The 21148-nt window shown below is 45.1% G+C and overlaps 1 protein-coding gene across 1 annotated transcript in view; it reads left to right on the forward strand.

Moving 5' to 3' along the window:
- Positions 1–5864: 5864 nt before the first annotated feature.
- Positions 5865–21148, forward strand: part of IGSF22 (immunoglobulin superfamily member 22) — a 198022-nt gene continuing 182738 nt past the window's right edge. The window contains exon 1 of the mRNA XM_054025882.1: positions 5865–5947. The gene's annotated coding sequence lies outside the window, so the exon portion shown is untranslated. The remainder of the gene's footprint in view (positions 5948–21148) is intronic.

A 21148-nucleotide genomic window follows, 5' to 3' on the forward strand; every position in this document is an offset into this window, starting at 1 on the left:
TGACTCATGCTGCAGATACCAACTAGCAATTCATTCTTCAGTGGGAAAAATCACTAGGATTGTACTGACTGCCAGAATCCTGTGTCACAAAGTCACTCTCTGACTCAGAGCAAGGTCTACAACAGCTGTGGCAGTGATATGTACTGTAGGTGAGTCATACTGAAATGTTAGCATGAACATAAGAACTGTATAACACCCAGACAAATATCCAAAGTATTACACTGACCCATCTATATTATAGTGAAGCATTTGTCGTGTTATAGTAAAGGGCTTGTCAACATTTTATGATGTACTTTGATAATGACTACTGCAAAACTTTAAAAACTAATGATAATAATATATTACTTTAGCATATGTCATTATATGAATCCCTAATTGCTTTATAAACTATGGATCAGAACCTTGGCTGATGTGAATTATTTGGTGTCTATTGACTTCAGTGGAGCTAAGCTGATTTACATCAGCTGAGAATCTGGCTCAATATGACTACAGGGAGGAATCAGTTTACACACCACTGAATGCGGCTACCTCTGGGGTGCAATGTGGAAGATCACTCAACAACATTATATGAGCATTTAGATGGAAAAAAATGCTATCTTCAATTTAAACTGTAAGAGAGATATAGGTAAATAATATTAATAGCATTTCCATTCAAGGATTCCAAATAAGTATTATTCATAAATAAAAATGCTATATTTTAACCCTAGGGTGCTTTATAAATATTACCTATACCTCATGGGCCAGATCCTTTGTTGGTTTAAATTAGTGTAGCTCTCTTGACTTCAATGGACCACACCCATTGAAGTCATAGCCCCACACCACCTCTAACATCCCTAAACCTAGGTAAATAAGTGATATGCCTGAGTCAGAATCCTACACTATGCATGCCAAAGCTTTGGGGAAGTTCTGATCTGCAAGTGAGTCTTTCGCAAGCATTGCTATATCCTTTTCACAAATGGCTGAATGGAGAAATACAGTAGTTAAGTGGCTGCCTAGGGGGTCACAGGCATACCACTCCCCCTTATCTGTCGTTTCACGTATCCATCGCTTATCAATAGGGGAACATGTTCCAATTCATGTCGGTCCTGATCCACGTATCCATCGTTTGCAACTTACTTTCTTCACCTTTTGCGTTGCTTTTCTGTGGTACTTAGCACCCACCGGCAACCAGCGCCTCCCTTCCCCCTCCAGCGCCTCCCGTCCGCTGGCAGCCATCAACTCCTCCCCCTCCCTCCCAGTGTTTCCTGCCTGCCACAGTCAGCTGTTCAGCGGCGTGCAGGAGGCGCTGGGAGGGAGGGGGAGAAGCGGGGATGGGGCGTGCTCGAAGGAGGGGGCGGAACTAGGTGGAAAGAGACAGGGCGGAGGAGGAGGGGGCAGGAAGAGATGAGGCAAAGGTGGAGAGGGGGCTGGAAGAGGTGGGGCAGGCCGTGAGTATAGTACTGTACAGTATGGTACTACCCATCATGAGTGGAAAACAAGTTCAAAGTGTTAAGGGTGGACCTGTGTTTAAGAGGCAAAGTAAAAGTGTAACATTAGAAGTGAAATTAGATGTTATAAAACATATTGAAAGAGGTGAGTGTGCAGCCAACGTTGCTCGTATTCTTGGCTTGCCTGCTACGATGGTACGCACGATTTTTAAGAGTGCTGATTGAATTCGTGAAAGCGCTAGGAGTGCTACGAAATTGTCATTGATGAAGATAATAAAACGCAGTAGCAGTACAATGGAGAAGATGGAATGTTTGCTGGCTGATTGGATTGATGACCTCCGTCAAAAGAAAAGGCCTGTGAGTTTAAGCTTGATTCAGGAGAAGGCCAAAAGCCTGTATAACAATTTAAAGGAAAAAGAGGGAGATAGCTCAACAGCAGAAAAGGAGATCTTCAGTGCTAGTAATGGGTGGTTCCACAGATTCCAGAAGCATGCCAATATACATAATGTAAAACTCACAGGAAAAGCGGCTAGTGTGGATGAACAAGAGGCTGAAATGTTTCCTGCGCAGCTAAAGAAAATTGTTTTGGAAGGTGGTTACTCTCCAAAACAAATTTTTAATGTAGATGAGATGGGCCTTTACTGGAAGAAGATGCCAATGAGGACTTATATTTCTCATGATGAAAAGACTGCTCCTGGATTCAAGGCCTCCAAAGACTGCTTAACCCTTTTGCTTGGGGGAAAATGCAGAAGGCAATTACAAGTTGAAACATAGAATATCAGGGTTGGAAGGGACCACAGGAGGTCATCTAGTCTACCCCCAGATAGATTTTTGCCCCAGATCCCTAAATGGCCCCTCAAGGATTGACCTCACAACCCTGGGTTTAGCAGGCCAATGGTCAAACCACTGAGCCACCTCCTCCTCTTGCCCTTATTTATCTATCAGAGTGAAAACCCAAGAGCAATGGGGGGCTAAGTCAAGTCTTGTCTCCCCATAATTTGGAAATTGAACATTGCCTAGATGACACACAATATTTTCCGTGAGTGGTTTGTAGACCATGCTGTTCCTGAATTTAAGGCTTACTGTCAGAAAGAAAATTTGGCTTTTAAGATTCTCCTTCTGCTGGATAATGCAAGTGCACACAAAGTGGACTATGAAGCCCTCTGCCTGAATGTCAAGATCCTATTTTTGCCACCCAACACTGCATCGTTGCTGCAGCCTATGGACCAGTGGCGTAGCCAGGTTCTAAGAGCAGGGGGAGCAAACACATAAAAAAAACATAAAAAGGCACCACCCGCTGGAAAAGCGAAGAAAAAAAAAGAAAAAAAGAAAAAAACAACAACCCCCAAGTCTTGCCACCGAAGACTGAAGAACCTGCTGCGCCGAATTACCTGCCGCTGAATTGCCGTCGAAGACCCGGAGCGACTGAAGCACCCGCTGCCGAATTGCCGCCGAAGACCCGGAGCTGCCTGTGGGAAACCCGCGCTGGATTAGTCCTCAGCCAAGCGCAGCCGGAGCCGCAAGGTAGCAGGCGCCCCCCAGCAGGCAGAGGGAGGAGCGTCACCTGGCTGCCACAAAGCGAGGGCGGGAGGAGCAGGAGAAGCACCGGCTGCAGGATCTGCCGCTGCAAGATCCACGCAGCGGAGCCCAAAGTGAGTCCTGGGAAGCGTCGAGTGTGGGCTCAGGGGAGTGGCCGCTTCCCCTGTTCCCCCCATAGCTACGCTACTACTATGGACCAGGGTATATTGGCCACATTCACGGCTTATTACCCCTGGAGGATGTTCTCCATGCTGATTAAGGACACAGCAGGTGAAGGAAAGCCCTATGTAAAGGAGTTTGGGAAGTCCTACAACATCTTGAATGGCATAGAAAACATTGACGCGTTGTGAGAAGAGGTCACTTCGCAATGGATGAATGGCATTCAGCACCATGCATGGCAGATGCTGTGCACAGCTTTGTGGGATTTGATGCTGTTCCTGCTCTCTGGCAAGAAATCGTCAAGTTGGAGAAGAATGTTGGCTTTGAGGAGGTGGAGAAGAAAGATGTAGAGGAGTCGTTGGAGTCTCACGCTGAGCAACTGACAAATGAGGAACTGATTGAGCTGGACCAATGACGGATATCTGAAGAAAGCAAGGATGACAACGACAACGTGGGGCAGGAAGCCAGGAGTCCGACGACAAAGAATCTCTCCCGTTTCTTTGGATTGCTGTATGAGATGATGGAAATCATACAGACCACTGATCCTCTTCGTGAACGGTCTGCCAAAGTCTCCAGGGCTGTCGATGCAGTGACTTGCTACAGAGAGATCTATCATTCGAAGTTTCATGCAGGAGAGCAGACGTCGATAAAATATTTTTTTAGGACTTCTGCAACTGAAAAGCCAGCCATGGAAAAGCCAGCCCAAGAAAACCCAGCTGCCACCCCTACCTAAGGTACTGTAAGCCTAATTGACACTGTTTTATATTATTTATTAACATGTTCTATGTGTTTGAACGGTGTTTGTGGGGTTATTTTATTCAATGTTTTATGTGTAAAATTTGTACTGTATAACCTGTATTGTAAAAAGGCACACTGTTTAGGTGAAAAGAGCATTGTCATAGGCAAGTGTGGCAACATTGTGAACTCATCCCCCCACACCCCTCCCCCTATTCCATTATTTCTTATGGGGGAAAATTCCCCGGTATCCATCGTTCCGGTATCCATGGCCCTTTTCAAGAACGCAACCCCGATGTATACTAGGGACCCCCCGTAAATGTCAAAGATGGAGAAAGAACCCCATCCTCATGGCCTATGCTATAACGTCTAGATAAAACTTCCGGATCAGATATTATGGGCCAGATTCTCAGCTGGTATTAAATGATGTAGCTCCATTGAAGCTAAGCAGATTTACATCAGACAGGATCTGGTCCTGGGTTTCTATCTTAGACTTGGATTCTGCAATAGACACTGCACTGGTGGGCAGCTGCACTATGCAGAACCCCATAGACTTCAGTAAGGCTCACAACATAGCACTCCACCAGTTCATTCGTTTGCAGAACAGGGGCATTAATGTGTAACGTTTGTCTCTGTTTGTGAGAGTGCCTGTACCTGTAATCTTTTTGTCCATAGTGTATGTGTAACTCGTGTCTAATATTTGTGAATATATCTGTCTGTCTCCCTCTGTGTTTGTATCTTCCCCTCTCTCTCTCTCTCTCTCTGCCAGTAATGTATGCATGTCTCCCTTTGTGTGAGTGTGTGTAATTTACATCAGGTCTCTTTATATTATCTACATTTGTCTGTCTGTATGTGTAACATGTCTGCGTTGTGTGCTATGTACGCATTTGTCTACGGTGTATGTGCCGCCACCGGCCTGTGTATGTGCTGAACCAGGACACACTGCTGCAGTAGCGGCTGTTGTTGCTGGAAAGGGGGAGCTCCAGATGCTCTGGCTCCGTAGGGGGCTGGAGTCTTTTTCTCTCTGGCCACCCCCTGCTCCTGGGCGCTCCTGCAGCCTGAATATTTCATTCATGCTTTCTCCTTCGCCATCTCCCTCTCCGATTCAGGGAAAACGTGTGTGGGCGGCCTTTGAAAGGCTCCCTGTCAATCAAGGCGGTGAGCTGAAAAGAAAGAGAGCTAGAGAGATGGGGGAGAACAGCTTTAATGGGGGTGGTGGGCGGCTGTTGTTGCTGCTGCCGCCAGCCTTGCAGCTCTTCCCAGGGGCATCTGCATAGACAGGGGGAGTGATTCCTGCACCACAAACCTGCTCTGGGGGGGGCCACCACCCCATATTCATCACCTGCTGCGAAACCACCTCAAACAAGGGAGGGGGGAAACTTCCCTTTAGCGGGTGCTCTGGCTAGCTAACCCCCAGGGCCCCTGGCTGAGCTGCCGTTGCCTTCCATAGGGGAAGGTAGCTTTGCAGCATGCAGGGTGGGTTGGAGAGCTTTGCAGGCTGTCGAGGGGCTTGGGGCGCACTGGGGAGTGGGATCGGGTGGAGCTCTGCAGAGTCAGCATTGGGGTGCTTTGCAGTAGGTAGAGGGGCTGCAGTGTGTAGGGAGGCTTCCCAATGGGCAATAGCGTTGAAGGGGCTTTTGACTGTGTTGAGGCTGGGGGTTCTTTTAAGCACGTAGTGGGGTTATGGAGCCTTATCCTGTGGCGGGGGATGCTTTGTACTTTGTAGTGGGGTGGGGCTATACAGTGGGGCTTTAAAATGTGGAGGGTGGGTGCGTGGGTGCCTTGAAGCGCCTAAGGGACTGAGGAAGTTTTGCATTGTGGGGATGGGGTCGGGGGGGGGGGGATTTGCAGTTTCCGGGGGGGTGGGGACGAGTCAGCGTTTGGGGGCTGTGCAGGCTCGGGGGTTGCAATGAGGGGTGGAGCTCCGCCGTGTTAGGGGGACTGGCCGCGCGCGGCAGGGTGGGGGGCTTCGCCGCCTGCATGGAGCCGGGGCGGACGGGAGGAGGGGGCTGTGCGGTGTGCAGGACACACACATGCCCTCACGTCGCCTTCCTCTCCCTGCTGGGCTGCGCTCTCCTGCAGCGCGAGTGAGTGAGTGAGGGGGACTCTTTGTGCGTACCTGGGCGGGCGGGAGGGATGGAGCCAGGTGGGGGGCGGCAGGAGGGGGCCGGGGGGCAGCGTGCATAGCAGCGCTGCGGGAGCCCCGGAGAAAGGCTGGGGAAAGGAGGCGTGGGGCGAGGGGGGAAGGCAAGAGGAGGCTGGTTGTGCAGCGCGGCGGTGGCGGCTCTCAGGAGCGACGGGACCAGCTTGCGCTCGATGGTTAGAGCAAGGGGCAGGATCGTGCTGCACGGGTTGGTTCGGTTCGTGCGCGTTCGTCCGGTGTGTGTGTGTGTGGCTGTGTGTGTGTGTGTTGGCCGCTCAGCTCCCCTGCATGCCTTTCCCCCCGCCGCGTCCCAGCTCCATCTCGCCCTGCTGGCTGCTCCTGCTGCTGCACGGGGAGCGATGCACCAGCAGCCTCAGCTCGAGGGAGGGCTCGGAACCTGGAGTGGGGGTGCGTTTGCTTCATCTTGGAGCGTGAACAGCCGCTAAATAAATGAACCCCGTTGGTGTTGGGGGGGGGGAGAGAAAGCCGGGGATGCAGGGGAGTTGCTCCGATTTCCGTGCATCTGGCTGTAAATCTGCAAGCAGCATTAAAGGCGGCCGTATAGATTCCGAGTGATCGATAAGACCCATTTTCTCCATCTCTGTTTACATCCCCTAGGCACGAATACCTAGGGGGGGTCCGATCTCCCTTCCCTCCTCCGTCCTTTCCAGCTGCGAGCAGGAGCTGGGGTATTGTTGCGATGTGCAGAGGGTGGGTGGGTGGAATATTTTCAATAGAAAATCAAAAGTAATGCGTTAAAAATACAAAACAAACCCAGGCTAATCTAGTTGTTTAACGGATCTTGCTGGTTGAACAAAATGCAGCTGGCAGGACCCAGGGTTTGGGGGAAATTGGTTTCGAATCGCGTACTGGGTGGTTAACCTGATAACTACTCACTGCAGTAAAATATTAACAATAGCAACAGCTTTGCGATGCTCTCCTGGAATAATGCTGCCTTTCGAGTCGGTGTGACAGCCAACGCCATGGTAGACTATCACTTTCTATTAGATGGCAGTGCTGAGAGCAGGATAGTTAATGTAGGTCAGGGGTCTCAAACTCAATTTACCTTAGGGCCAGTGCCAGTCCTCAAATCCTCCCAGCGGGCCAATGTCACTCATGCTGCCCAGAAACCGCCCCCCAAAAACTCTGCCCCACACCTGCCTAAGGCTCTAGGACGGAGTTGGGGTGGGGGAGGAGGTCTGGGGTAGGGGATTGGGGTGCAGCCTCTCGGAGGGAGTTTGGGTGCAGAAGGGGTGAGAGGTTGGGCTCTGGGAGGGAGTTTGGGTGGAGGAGGGGGTCGAGTGCAGGCTCTGGGATGGAGTTTGGGGGCTGGGGTGTGTGGGGCTGGGGTGCAGGCTCTGGGAGGGAGTTTGGGGGCTGGGGGTGTGGGGATGGGGTGCAGGCTCTGGGAGGGAGTTTGGGGGTAGGAGGGGGTATGTGGGGTGGGGGTGCAGGCTCTGGGAGAGGGTCGGGGGGTGCAGTGCTTACCTGGGGCTCCAAGGCGGGGCAGGTTGGGGGGCCTCCATGCGCCTCTGCCCCCAGGCACCACCTCCGCAGCGTCCCAATGGCCGCAGGGGTGCTCTGGGCAGGGGCAGCGCTAGGCACAGCCCCGGCCCACCCCTGGGCAACAGGGAGGGGCCGGCAGCCACTGGAGCGAGCAGGCAGATGCTGCTCAGCTCCGCTGCACTGCCAGGGCCCCTGAGGGGGGAGCACCCAGGGGCGGCAGGTGGGGCCAAGGGAGAGACCTGGCCCCAAAACTGCTGGAGCCCCGCAGGCCACATTGGGGAGGCTCATGGGCCGCAGATGGCCTGTGGGCCGGGAGTTTGAGACCCCTGATGTAGGCAATGAAGTCCTGGGAAGCTGGGGACTTTTGTACAGTTGCAGGTCTGTGAGGTGGTTTGTTTGGAAAGGTTTTTGGTGGCACAAAGCAGAGAGTGGAACAAAACAGTGACTGTGTGTAGCCAGTTTGTTGGCTTGTTTACAGTTAAACAGTTATTAAAACTCTGATTTTTTCATATGGTTATCTTAGAATATATATGTCTCTCTTTCTGTGCAGGGGTAATTCTTACACTGCATTTGGGAAAGAAGAACAACTCAATATTTTAGGTCTCTGGCATTACACGATTATTACTACATTAAATTCCTTACATTGATTTCAGTAGAGCGATTCCGATTGACAGCAGCTGAGGATCTAGGCCCTTTGCATGTGTTAGATTAATAAATGATAGATTTCAAAGAAGTGTGTGAGCAATACCATCTCTTTGTTTCATGATAGCCATGTTTAGCGGGACAGCATTTGTTGGTGTGAGCTCTGCATTCAGATCAAACAATTTGAGAAAATATTTCTTGCATGAATCATACATTAACGGTTACATTCAGATCTCTAATACCCACAGAGGTCTCATAGACTAAAGCAGGAACTGTGCATACATCACTTAAGGCAGAATTTTGTCCATTGTTATAATATTTGAATAAAAAAATTAACTTTTCCTACACTTGTTTTCTGATGTCCCAATATGAACGCAGAGACGAGCATAGAGTGCAGCTCTTTTAAATATATTTGTATCATCAGAACACTGGGATAAAAAGCTTTAAAGTTAGAGTCACTTCCACTTATGCCTCAGGGGTCTGATTATGCTCCAATTGCAATCAGTGGGCATTTTGCCATTGACTTACTTGGGGACCAGATTAGAATCCACAACCCTGATGCTACAAGCACATATGCACCTGATGAGTGCCACTCATTTTAATAAGTCTAAATATACAAGCAAAGTCAAGCATTAGAATCCCAAGTGTGCAACTTTGTTTTGCTAAAATGAAATAGGAGTAATCTTTTTCAGTACTGATATCCACTGTCCAGGCTGAATATAGCATTACTGCCGGTAATTTAGGGTCTGAACTTTTAAAGAGTGTTCATTCCTTTGTTACAATGTGTTCTGCAAGCTAGATGTCATTTGGGTGAAGCAAGAAAGTTTATTAGCCTTTAAACAGGGGCCACACACATTCATGGATATACTGTTAGTCTAAAATTATATATATATATATATATATATATATATATATATATATAAACAGTATATCCATGAATGTGTATATATATATTCTCCATCTAACTAAAATAAAGCCATATCCTTTGCTAAAATGTCACTGGTGTACTTTATTCTACTTTCTTTGAGCCCAATCCCTTATATTTCCATAAGACAAGGGCTATTTTGTTGGATAGAATTTAAAAAAAATACAAAGAGATAAAAGCAAGCCAGTCTTCATGTTTCTTAACTTTGCAAAATGCCAGAGCTCGGTTGCTTGACAAAAGGAGGGTTAAGCGCTAGCCATGGAAGACGCCTGCGGAGGATTTGTACCACCCCTGCATGCTATCCTCCATGTATCATGTGCTCCTGCAGGGATGTTGCTGTGACTATTTACATGTGTTTTAAGTAGCATCTAAAGGCCCTTCGAGAGAGCTGTATCCCATTGTACAAGGCACTGTATGGGCACATATTAAGGGAGAGCCTGGGCCTAAAGAATTTACAATCTACACAGACTGAACAGACACAGGAAGTATGTTTATCCCCATTTTTACAAATGAGGTCTGAAGCGAAGAGAGGGGTGATTTGCATGAGGTCCCATAAAAAAGTCTGTGTGGAGTCAGGAATTCTACACCTGAATCAGAGTCCAATGCCTCAGCTACAAGAGCAACCTTCCTCCCTGTTGACTTCTTGTCACGCCCATCCTTCCATACAAAACTCTAGCACGGGCAGGAAGGGGCAGTGCAGGTGATATTTTGAAGTTCAGTACACAGATCCAAGTAGCTGCATCTTGTACACAGGCAGAAATTGCCTGTAGACAATGTGTATGTTGGCAAAGCACCAGTACAGCCACTGATACAAGTAAATACAACTGGTGGCCTCAATAGATCTATTAGAAATACCTTAGCTAGGTACATACTGCTATGTTACAATTGGCAGAAAATATACCGGCTCATTGATTACATGCAGCAGTCCAACAGTCCATAAGCTTCTTTCTCATATCCACTTCAGCAGCAATGCGCTGCTTTTACACCTAAGTCCTAGAGCTATGCATGACAAGAAAGAAGAGAATGGTGGTTATGTGTATGTGCCACTTGACTGTATGCCTCCAAATTCCTGTGTCATAGCTTTGTAGTGTATAGGAGCTGTTTTTCCAGACTGGGAGCTGCAGTAAGTTCTCAGGATAACTTGTGCTGCTGTGCAGCTGTTTGGCCAGTAGGGAATAGGGAGTAGTTGCTCTGGGACTTGGCCCAGTTCCTTTCAACACCTGATATGACAACTCTTTGTTCTCCATGGTGCGGAGCAGTTTGAGGATGTGTAAATGACAATGAATTGCAGTATACCTTGTGCATGTGAGTCGTCCCCTCCCTAGGGATCTGTAGCATATTCCTCTGCAAAATCATGTACCAAGAGGGGCCCTTAATAATTAACTTGTATTTATCTCTTGAACTCATTTAAGTCATTCAGTTTTATTTGAAAATACTTGTTTACTGCATATGCCTTATCTCAGTCTTGAAATATAAGAGACATTTATTTTTAATTTGATGTTTCTCTCCCCCAAACTGTTATTTGTGAAATCAGTTGTGCCTGAACTAGAGTTAATTAACAATCTTATCAATCGAGAATAGAATTCCATATCATAATATAGTGCACTTTCCAGACAGATCCTGCACTGTGAAGAGCTACACATACTGGAGGCTTACAATCATGAGTAAGAAACCTCCTACTCGTGATTTTGATTTATAACATCTCAAGGGATCAAAATAAATGTATTCCCTTCAGTCTTTGTTTATTAAATAGCATGTACAATGAGCAAAATTTGCTCTGAAAATGCAGGCCTTAATCCTCCACTACTCTCTTCTGCATTGCTGGGGAGGTGCAAAGCAGTCATAAAGCTGAGTTAAACTACTCGCGCAGGCTTCTCTTTGAGTAAGGGGGTTCTCGGGATGCTGTAGAGCTGTCAGAGTGCCTGCAAGACACACTCCCAGGCTGGGGCAACTTGAAACTGAGGTGAGTGGCCCAGGTTCAGCGTATCAGCACAGGGGCTGGGAGGCATCACAGGGTTGTTGCTACAACTGTTCAAAAATTTCTACTATAAGCAGACCTCAGTGCAACACATTACAGGATTTGCAAGCCTTCAAATTAAGAATAAAAACAGTGGGTTTTTTGCTTGTTTGTCTCTGGCAAAGTTACTGAAATATCCACTGTGTAGATTGCTAGTTTGTGCAATCTTTCCTTACAATGTCAGTTCTTCAACTGTTTAAGAATTCTGCAATAGATTTAGTTTTGTTTTACTCAGCGGAATTAAGACAACAACTCAGTAAGACTAAGATCATATTGAATGGAATAGTAGAGTCAAAAAGTAGCAACATAGGGCCATCTGAATGCAGAGTTACTTGCTATTTTCAGGGCCTGATCCAAAGCCCGTAGAAGTCACTGGAAAAAAAAAATCCTCTCCTTGGCTAAAATAGAAACTTCTGTTCCAAAGTAAGTGTCCACACACAGACCTGCACCAAACGAACTACATTGGCTTTAGAAAGCCGGTTTAGTTTAGTTAAATCATTGCAAGATTTGTGTTACACTAGTTCACAAAATTCAAGAATTGGTCTAATTGGCCTAAAGGGCAGATTGCAATTCCTGATAGATCTAATACTCATTTATATTAAGGCCCCTTTCAGTCCAAAGTGGGCTTAATGTAAATGAGAATAAAACTGATACGGCTGTGGGGCTTTAGCTGTGCAACTGCTTTTAGGATTAAGATGAGCTGTATTACTCTTACTGTAGACAAGAAAAGGTCCAATGCTCCCAATTAACATGCAACGAGCTTTTTAAGCAATAAGATACAACAGGCAGTGCATTTTTGGATGATTATAGCATACCTCCATTGGTATTTGTGGTGAGTGGCCCAGGTTCAAGGCTGAAGGCCAAGGAGCTTTAATCACCTGGGAAGTGCTATAATTGCCTTGAAATGCAGTGTCTGGGATGGCTTGCTTCCATTACAAAATGGAATGTAGCCATTTATGCAAAAATGGGTAAGGAAAAGAGAAATGCGAATTTACTGTGTGTCTAGACCTGGAGGTGAATGACATTGACAAACTGTCCGAAATTCCATTGTGTGTCAAAACTTAGAGGCTTCCTAATCATTCAATCATGGGAGAAAGTCAAGCCTTGTCTATACTAGGGACATATGATAAGTTATATTAGTTAGAAACTTAAAGAAAAGGGGGGAAAATCAGTTTGTCTTCATTATAACAAATGCTTGTTCCTGCCACTCCCCCCCATTTGTACTGTCTTTTAACGGGAAAAACCACTACTTCAAAGTTTTCACAAATAGCATAAAATGTTCAGGTTGGAGGAGGAAGGTGAGTGTTGCTTTTTGCTGGTAGCTTAGCTCCTTTTAGTCCGAATCTCTCTCTTCTTAAGACAAATGCACACGGAGAAAAGGATAGCAAGAGACAGGAAGATACAACTTCTGTCTGAGGCTTTAGTTGCGTTGCTGGAAAACAGGCACAGCACGGGACTCAATTTGCCACTCCTGGACTTTGGCTTTATTCCCCTGACTGTGGAAAGTGTTTGGCTAAGTTGCTCTGATTTTCTTCTAGCCAGTCTGTTAGTGGCAAGTATTGAGGCCAAATTGCTCAGCATTGCTTTTGACTTGCCAAACTGGTCACAGCAAGCTTTTACAAAGCTATATTTGTCCTGGTTCACCACACTGGACTTTTATTAGCTATGGTAAAGATGGTAAAGAAAGGTAAGGGTGGACATTGACACATTAGGATTGGATAATGGCTTTAGGTGCACATCTTAGGGATTGTTCAAGACAAACCATGGAATTGGTGATGTCACTTGGTTCCGTCTCTGCTCAGAAGCTTTTCAGGATCAGAAAGAAGATTATTGGCATGATTATAAATCCAGAGGTCCCAGCATCTGATTGTGTTAAGGCCCATGGAGATAGTGATGCTGGTTGAAGTGCTAAGCATGACACTACCCATAAGGGCCCTGCCACCCTGAGTCTATTGCCAAATGATCTTGGTGAAAGCTGTGTCATTAGTGGACATCCTTGTCCCATCAAGATTACCCAGGAAAGTATTTCTAATGATCTGTGCATGGACACCTCTCACCTTGAAAACTCTGGTCTGTTGCTGTATCAGTTTTGTATCTTCAACATAAGTGTGAAAGATGTCCATTCTTTGATTCCTTTAGTCCAAACAAACCACAGCTCACCCCACTCTGTGCTTTCTTTCAACAACCCATTTGACGTAAGATTGTATATAGTTTAAAATGACCTTCCTTCCACCTACCTTGGACAATTTGAAATGTTAACCAATAGTAGGGTTTAGAAAAACAATAAAACAAAACCAACCAAGCAACAAAAGCAAATCAACCCCCCCCGTGCGACTCTTAATGTCAGCAGGCTAAAATTTGCCCTGGTTTATACTCCTGTGCAGCCACTTGGCTTAATGGATCCAGGTGTGTGCATCTGAGTGTTTGGAGATACTGGTTCACTGGAGATAACTGAGGCTTGGATTAAGGGGGTACAGTTGAAATGAATTAGTTAGATTAATGTAGTATATAGAAGAGGGTGCAAGAACTCCCCTTGCCAGGCCTGACCCTGACAGCATAACTTCCACTTCAAGTCAACGTAGGGGTTCCTGTTTTATTTAGCCTCTCATCCTACTATGTAGGCTCTCTTTACTTCTCCTTCGTATTCTGCTTTGCTTCGCTCACACTCTGCCACTGCTTTTTGTTTGTGGCTGTGATGTGGGAGTCAAACTTGTCCCTTACTTAACCAGTGGTACACTCAGTATAAGTCGTCATTTTGTTGCTGGAATTTGGTTTTAGGTTTGAAGTGTTTCCATTTTACAAGCTATTTGAAATCCCTTACAGCAAGGTACATGCAGGTGGAAGCATAGGTGCTCGTGGTGCTGCCACATTCCCTGGCTTTTTTCCATCCTATACAGGATTTACAGTTTAGTTCAATGACTCTCAGCACCCCCACTATACAAATTGTTCCAGCATCCTCGAGTGTAAGTCAAATAAACTGGTAACTGACTCTTCCTCTAGGCCTGTTTCAGTGGAACAGGACATGAGGAAGGTACTAGACTAGTTGCCCTCTTCAAGCCCCAATTTGCATTAAGCAACAGTTTTGTTTGTTTTAATGTGTTGATTCAAAATCAAATAAGAATATCAAAGTGAAAAAGAGTCAGTTTTCCTTGACAATTTGTGTATGTGTAATCTGCTGTCTTTCAGAAGTTTGGTAATCTGTTCTTTGCCATGCAAACTGCAGGGGTTTTGGAGCAGGGGCTGTCTTTATTATATGTATGTAAAGGGCTTGCCACATTGGGGCCCTGATCCTGAGCTGAGACCTGTACATGCCACTGAATTACAAATTAATAATAATGTCCAGAAAAGGCAACAGTATTGTAAGTCACTGAGAAAGTACCGTACAGTCTCGCCCACTGCAGAGTAGTTGGGTTAGAATAGTACAGTACTTGTTTTTTGCAGCACATTTGTCCCAGTTCAGACTTATGTTCCCATAATGATATGCAGGATGCAGCCAAATCCTGTCCCTGTGATTTTGAGTAACTCTTATAAGACCTGATATAGCAATAATTTGCACATTACATTTAATATTCTAAATGGAGTGAATTCTGGCATTAACGCATTTGTTTTTGTATGGTTAATTTACTTCTGATAGAAGGACCATTGCTAGCCTGATCTCAGACATTTCTAGTGTACACATCACTACAGCATTTAGATAGTATGTATACACCCTTATTGATCCTCACCAAAAAGTTTACACAGACACAGATATATACATTACCAGGAACTCCTGGTTCTGAAACAGGCTCACCCTAAGGGCATGAACAACACTCTTGCAATATGGATTGATTCTGATCTGTTGCACAGCAGAAGACAACCAGCACTTTCAGAATAGCCAAGTTAGTCATTGCATTGTAACAAAACCCTGAAGGCATTTTTCCAAAGGCAAGTGAGAATGTGCCAGGGGGCTGGCAAAGACATGGGGCTGGTACCCCTAGAACATAGTGGAAGTGCACATCCTTTTTATGGTCTAATACTCGTGCAAACACTGTACTCTGATGTGCCACAGGATCTGTGATTTGTTTTGAAAGCTACAATTAAAACTACTAGTGGGTGATGTGAAGTGCATATAATGCATCTTCAGAACACATTACCATTTACAGACAACCTCTTTAGTCTAACTGCTGCACATGGCCTTGCCCTGGAATTTTGCTGGTATCACTGGTATATACAGTCAGTGTGCTATTTAAACAAGATGATGCAAACTGTAGTCCCTTTTGATACTCTGGTATGCCACATTGGTACAGACCAGTCTAAATCTCATTGCCTATTACCACTGCTCAAGTGTATCATTTATATGTCATTAGATTTACACTAGCACTCTGAGTTTGGCCCATGGACTTCTAATAGATCAACTTTCACTGACAGCACTAAATAGCATTCACAACTCGGATGACAACAAGTCAGCAATTTGGTGCAAGCTAAGACCATTTAAGGAATGGATAGAAGATAGTTTCCCTAAAGTCCCAGAGCCTTGTGCTGCAAGCATAAGATGCTACTATAGCATTATCTGAAATAGTAAGTCTTAGAATAACAACAAGATGTCCTCAAATTTCCACAAGTAAAGGTATTAGATTTGAGGGAAAAAAATTGATATTAGGCCACATGGAGCTCTTATCACCTGTGCAATGCCATTGGGCTAAATTCCAGCCAGTCACACTAGTATTAATACAGAGTAATTAAGTCAGCTTTGGTGGGCCAGATTCTGATCTTATTTATACTGATGCAATTAGACTGCCTTAAAAAACATTCTAGGTTTACACTGGTTTGCCTAAGATCAGAATCTGGACCACTATTTTAAACATGTATTACATCTTAGGAAAAATAGTAAAAAAGCAAGCTAAGATACATGGATTTTTAAGGTTAACAATATAACAGGGGTTTGTTTCACCGGGGCAAAGAAATCCCCCTCTACAAAAAGTGAAACTTCAGGTGTAACAGATGTGTGTTGGGGCGTGGGGGTGGAATTGCAATTTCCCATAGTTACTAAACTGCCCATATCATGAAGAAACTATGTCAGTTGTCACCCTGATCCTGCAGGCTGCTCCATGTGGATGATCTCTGCAGTCAGATGTTAACATCAGTGGGGCTCTGTGCAGGCACAAAGGCCAGCCACCGGGAGCAGTTTGCAAGATTGGGTGCCTATGACAACTGAAAAGGAAAACAGCATACTGCAGGTTGTAACTAATGTTAAATATAGATTACAAAAATAACACCACACATGGCAGATTGCTAAGTGTTAAAGGAAAAAAAATCAATGTTAATACTTTCCACTGAACATTCAATGTAGTTAGTGGGTTTAGATTCAATCATTTTTAAATGTGCAAGAATTACATCTTGGGCTTCCATTTCCTTTCACCTTCATCTTAGGGTTTATACACTAGCATCAACCATGAGGTGTGAATGCAGAAAACAACTTTACAAAGCATGTTTCTATTTGTAAGTCAGCAAAGACCAAATCCTCCCATTCTAGTCATACATGCCTATTACCCCAAGAGAGGCAGGAAGACAGATATATTTGGCTGGGAAACTTAGGCCTTGTCTACACAGGAATATTTCCCAGCAAAACTATACCAGTATAATTATAATAATACAACTCCCTATGGTGACACTGAGTTACTGTGGTATATATTGTTATAGCAGTAAATTTCCTTGTGTAGACAAGCCCATACATAGAATCTCCTCCTCAGATGGGGCAGTCATATCTAAATCCAGAGAAGAACTGCAGGAGAGTCCAGTAGTAATACCAAATACTAGTATGAGAAAAAGGACCACCAAGACACAAATATCTTGTAAGAGGCATGTACATTGTACTTTGTTAAATAAAATACAAGAAATTTGGGGACCAAATCTCCACTGCTTTGTATGATGTATATTAATTTAACCATTTTGCACAACTGTAAAATACTCTCCAGTCAGAATGGTTGCAGTTTGCACAGATATGAATACACCTTGTGTTATCAATGCAGTGGAGAATCAAGCCCATAATATTTGCACATCTGTAGCGTGTAAAACTGAAATCAGCAGACTTAGAGCAAGGTAACATCAGAATCTGGCTTGATGTTTTGCATTTCCTTTGTCTGGGATGCCAACCCTCTATTCAACTTCAAGGGATCAAAATCAGAGGTGATGTGAATGTTAGTGTAAGTTACAGGTCACTAAGGGTTAGATCTATCCTGCAAATGGATGTGTGAACTGTAAGATGTTCTGTGGGGTGCAGAATCTAGCCTTAAGTCAGCATGAATGTAAATTTGTTTTTAAATAAATGTTGAACAAGTAGAAGTGAGGGGCATGCAGAGGGATGTTGCAGGAGAAGCAACCAATGGGAGGCTGAAAGGAGATGTGGAATAATAGGGAATTTTTAAATAGAGCTGTTTAAAGGTTAGAAAGTGATTTGCAGGTCTTTTGGCAAAGTCAAAAAGCATTTTTGTTCTGTTCTTTAATAACTGTTCAATATTTCTATTTGTTGCAGAATTCTTTTAAACAATTCTTTTTTTTAAATGAAGTATTTGACTCCCCTTTACATTTCATAAATAAGAGTCCTCAAGTATATATTTGGAAAATCCCACGCTGTGACTATGCTGACCCATCAAAACACTGACAGGTGGGGGGCACAACAACCCAAAACACAGATGAAACCATAAATGTTTAGCAGGGCAAGCAACTGATTTTTTTTTATTATTATTAAAAAAAATCACGTTTTTTAAAGTTTGACAACTTTTAAAGAAATTGAAAGGTTTAATTAAAAAAATCTGTTTTAAAAAGAGACCAAATGTTGATTGACATTTTTCATTTGAAGTATTTGATGAACTCCAGTTATTGTATACCTTCTTGCACCTTCTTTTTGGGAGTTTCTGTTGCTGCAATCCCTCTTTTGCTTCTCAGCATGTTCCAGACACCAACTTAGAGCCTATCCTGCAAAGACTTATGCATGTGCTTAATTGTAAGCACATAAAATAGTTCCATTCAAGCCAATGGGACGTTCACATTGCTAGAATTAAGCGGATTTGTGTAGGATCAGGGCTGTAGTTGCTTATTGTACACTTGCTTACATCAATCTATTCACTTCTGAACTGGGCCCAAGCATATGGAAATCCTTCTGTTATGAGTTATAGGTATTTGTCTTACCTCTATGGCTTTAAGAGAGCTTATGCCTCAGTTTCTGCTCACTGATCTCCAATCACTCTCTGCTGGTAGAGAGTTTGTCCTTGCTCTCTAGGTATAGACAGGCCCATTTTTGGTGGTTGGGAGTGTGGCCCTCCAGCTCAACATCAGAGTCCACCCTGTCTGGGATAGCAAAAGGTCAAAGTAAGCAGAAAAACACAGTCCTTTGCTCAGCGTTCACTTTGGTCTTACTCCTTGATGCAGGGAGCCTTCCTACCACATGCTCTAGAAGCCCTGCAGGTGCATGCAGCAGGCGTCAAACCCACAGTGCTGATTTCATAGCAAACTTCTTCCTTTTGGTTTTTCTCCAGGTCTCAATCTTTACTGCCCCAATGCAGTGTTTCATTCCACTGAACTGCTTGCCCCTCCCCATGGTTCTTTTCCCTCCTGCATCTTCAGGCCTTGAACAACCTGCACCTCTCCAGGATTTCTGCCTATTCAGGCCTCCTTTTTCTTTCCCCCACAACTCTTTTAATAGAACACCCCACTCCAAGTCTTGCCTCATCCCTGGACTCTTCAGGACAGGGGCAGATGTAGTCTCCTGATTCGATGGGGGCACTATGCTAAGAGAGTGGGGGCAGGGGGAGTGGTAAGGGAATAGGGGGGTCAGAAAGGGCCTGTGGGGTGTCTACTCACCCCATGGGAATGGGGGCTCTGCCTTGCATGTGGTCAAGGGGCTGCTCCCAGTCCCACTTCTCTCTGAGCTCCGGCCCCACTACTGGTGAGAGCCAGTATCCTCAGCTCCGCTCCTACTGCCATGCTCTTGGCCTGGCAGGTAGCCTTGGGCCTGGTGCAGTGATGCCAGCTGCGGCAATCTGAGCCCAGCCAGAGTGGGCAAGTCACTCCCTGCACTAGTGGGCACCAAACAGAAGTGGCAATGTGAACCCCTGTGCCAGCCAAATTTGAGCGAGCGGGTTTGCAACCTGGTGCCTGAGGTTGCAGCGCACTGAGGTTTGGCTGGCATCACGGAGGGGTGACTGGGACAAATATGAGTGAGTAGCATTTTGACCTGGTGGAGGAGTGGCTGGGCCAAACTGCGTGGCATTGCGATTCTGTGGACCAGTTTGCAACGCCATCCACTGCTGGGCCAAACCTGAGGGCGCTGCATGTTCTGTGGATGCAATTGAACCCAGGAACCCACGCTAAAGCCACCTATGCTTCAGGATGAACAAGAAGCTTTTTCTTACATAGCCCTGCTTTTCCCAGTTATTCCTAGCTGCCCCAACCCTTGCCCCGAATTCTGGGCTGAAGTCAGGAACATGCTCTGCTAGGCATGTAGCTTCCCTGGGTAACCAAGCGGCTGTTTCAATTCCTCCATCAGAGCAGCAGCCAGAACAGAAATTGTAGAAACTCTTCTGGGCTGCAGAATAGATTAACTTGGAGCCACAACTTAGAAAGTGTCTCACGTTTTTATCAACTTCCTGGTCACGAAGGGAGGGCCAGTCCAGCAAACACAAAACAAATTCTAAAAGGCAGCTGGGAACTTTGAGAGCCTTGAGCTGCTAGCCCTGATAGAGATGCCAGGGGTTTGTTTTCTCCTCTCTGTGTGGAAGGAGAGCCATCCAGGTCTGATTTCTTACAGCAGTAGGACATCAGGCTTTTCAAACAATACATCATCTCTTCTCTAAAACAGCAGCCAGATATTCTCAACCAGTGGAGTGGCAGGACAGAGTATCTCTACAGATTCCTGGAAGGCGGTTTCCTGTGCCTTCTCTGTCTGCGAATGCCAAACAGAGCCAGGGTGAGCCAAAATCAATCCATCTCACAGTATTCCCGACTCCAGCTAAAGCTGTTAGTAACTTTTCATAAGCATTTCAGTTCTTTCCCACCACCAATCGTGACACCAATGCCTTGCTTAGATATTTTAAACCAATGGGGTAGGGGCAAGACTGAGGCATGGTCTACACAACAAAGTCAGGTCGACGTAAACTGCCTTGTGTCGACCTAATTGTGCATGTGTCTACACTTAAATTTGTCTCCACTGATGTAAGTGAACCATTACAGCGACTCAGTAACACTACTGTGATGTTGCACTCCGTATGCTTTATAAAAAATATGTTTATAAGCGTGAATATAATGTAACTGGAATATGTTTTATGCAAAAGGTCTCCTGCAAGGTATCATTACAAAGCTTATAATCTACTGAGTGTGGTCATCCTATTTGTATGAATGTATCATGCTTATATCTGAAGCTAGAAATATAAAGTATTACTCTGTCATCCTATTGTAATTATGCAAAGTGTGGGGCATTAATGGTGGCTTGGAATCTTGATGGCTCCCATTAACTAGAACAATTGGTTGTAAATGGCTCTGTTTACTTGTAAGCCTTCCTGTATACGTGTGCCAGCGAGTGGGTAATGAGGTCTTACAGTGACCTGTGATCATGTCACCTGAACTGGAATCCATCTTAAACCTGGTGCTTTTCCATTTAGAAGGAGGGGTGGGAACCCAGAGAGAGAGAGAGACAAAGGATTCCCGCCTTGTGCCAAAGATACAAAAGGGGATGGAACAGAACAAAGGCTTCCAGTCCTGAGAAATCCCCTAGTTACCATCTGAGCTGGAACTAACAAGAACTGTACCAGGGGAAAGGATTGGGCCCAGACTAGGAAGAAGTCTACTCTGTGAAAGAAGCTTATTGGAACATCTCTAAGGGTGAGATTTACCTGTATTCAGTTTCTTAATGTATTAGGCTTAGACTTGTGTGTTTTGTTTTATTTCGCTTAGTAACTTACTTTGTTCTGTCTGTTATTACTTGAAATCACTTAAATCCTACATTTTATACTTAATAAAATCACGTTTGTTTATTAATTAACCCAGAGTAAGTGATAACTGGGGGAGCAAACAGTTGTGCA

This window comes from Malaclemys terrapin, chromosome 4, assembly GCF_027887155.1.
Source record: "Malaclemys terrapin pileata isolate rMalTer1 chromosome 4, rMalTer1.hap1, whole genome shotgun sequence".
In the NCBI taxonomy this organism is placed as follows: domain Eukaryota; kingdom Metazoa; phylum Chordata; order Testudines; family Emydidae; genus Malaclemys; species Malaclemys terrapin.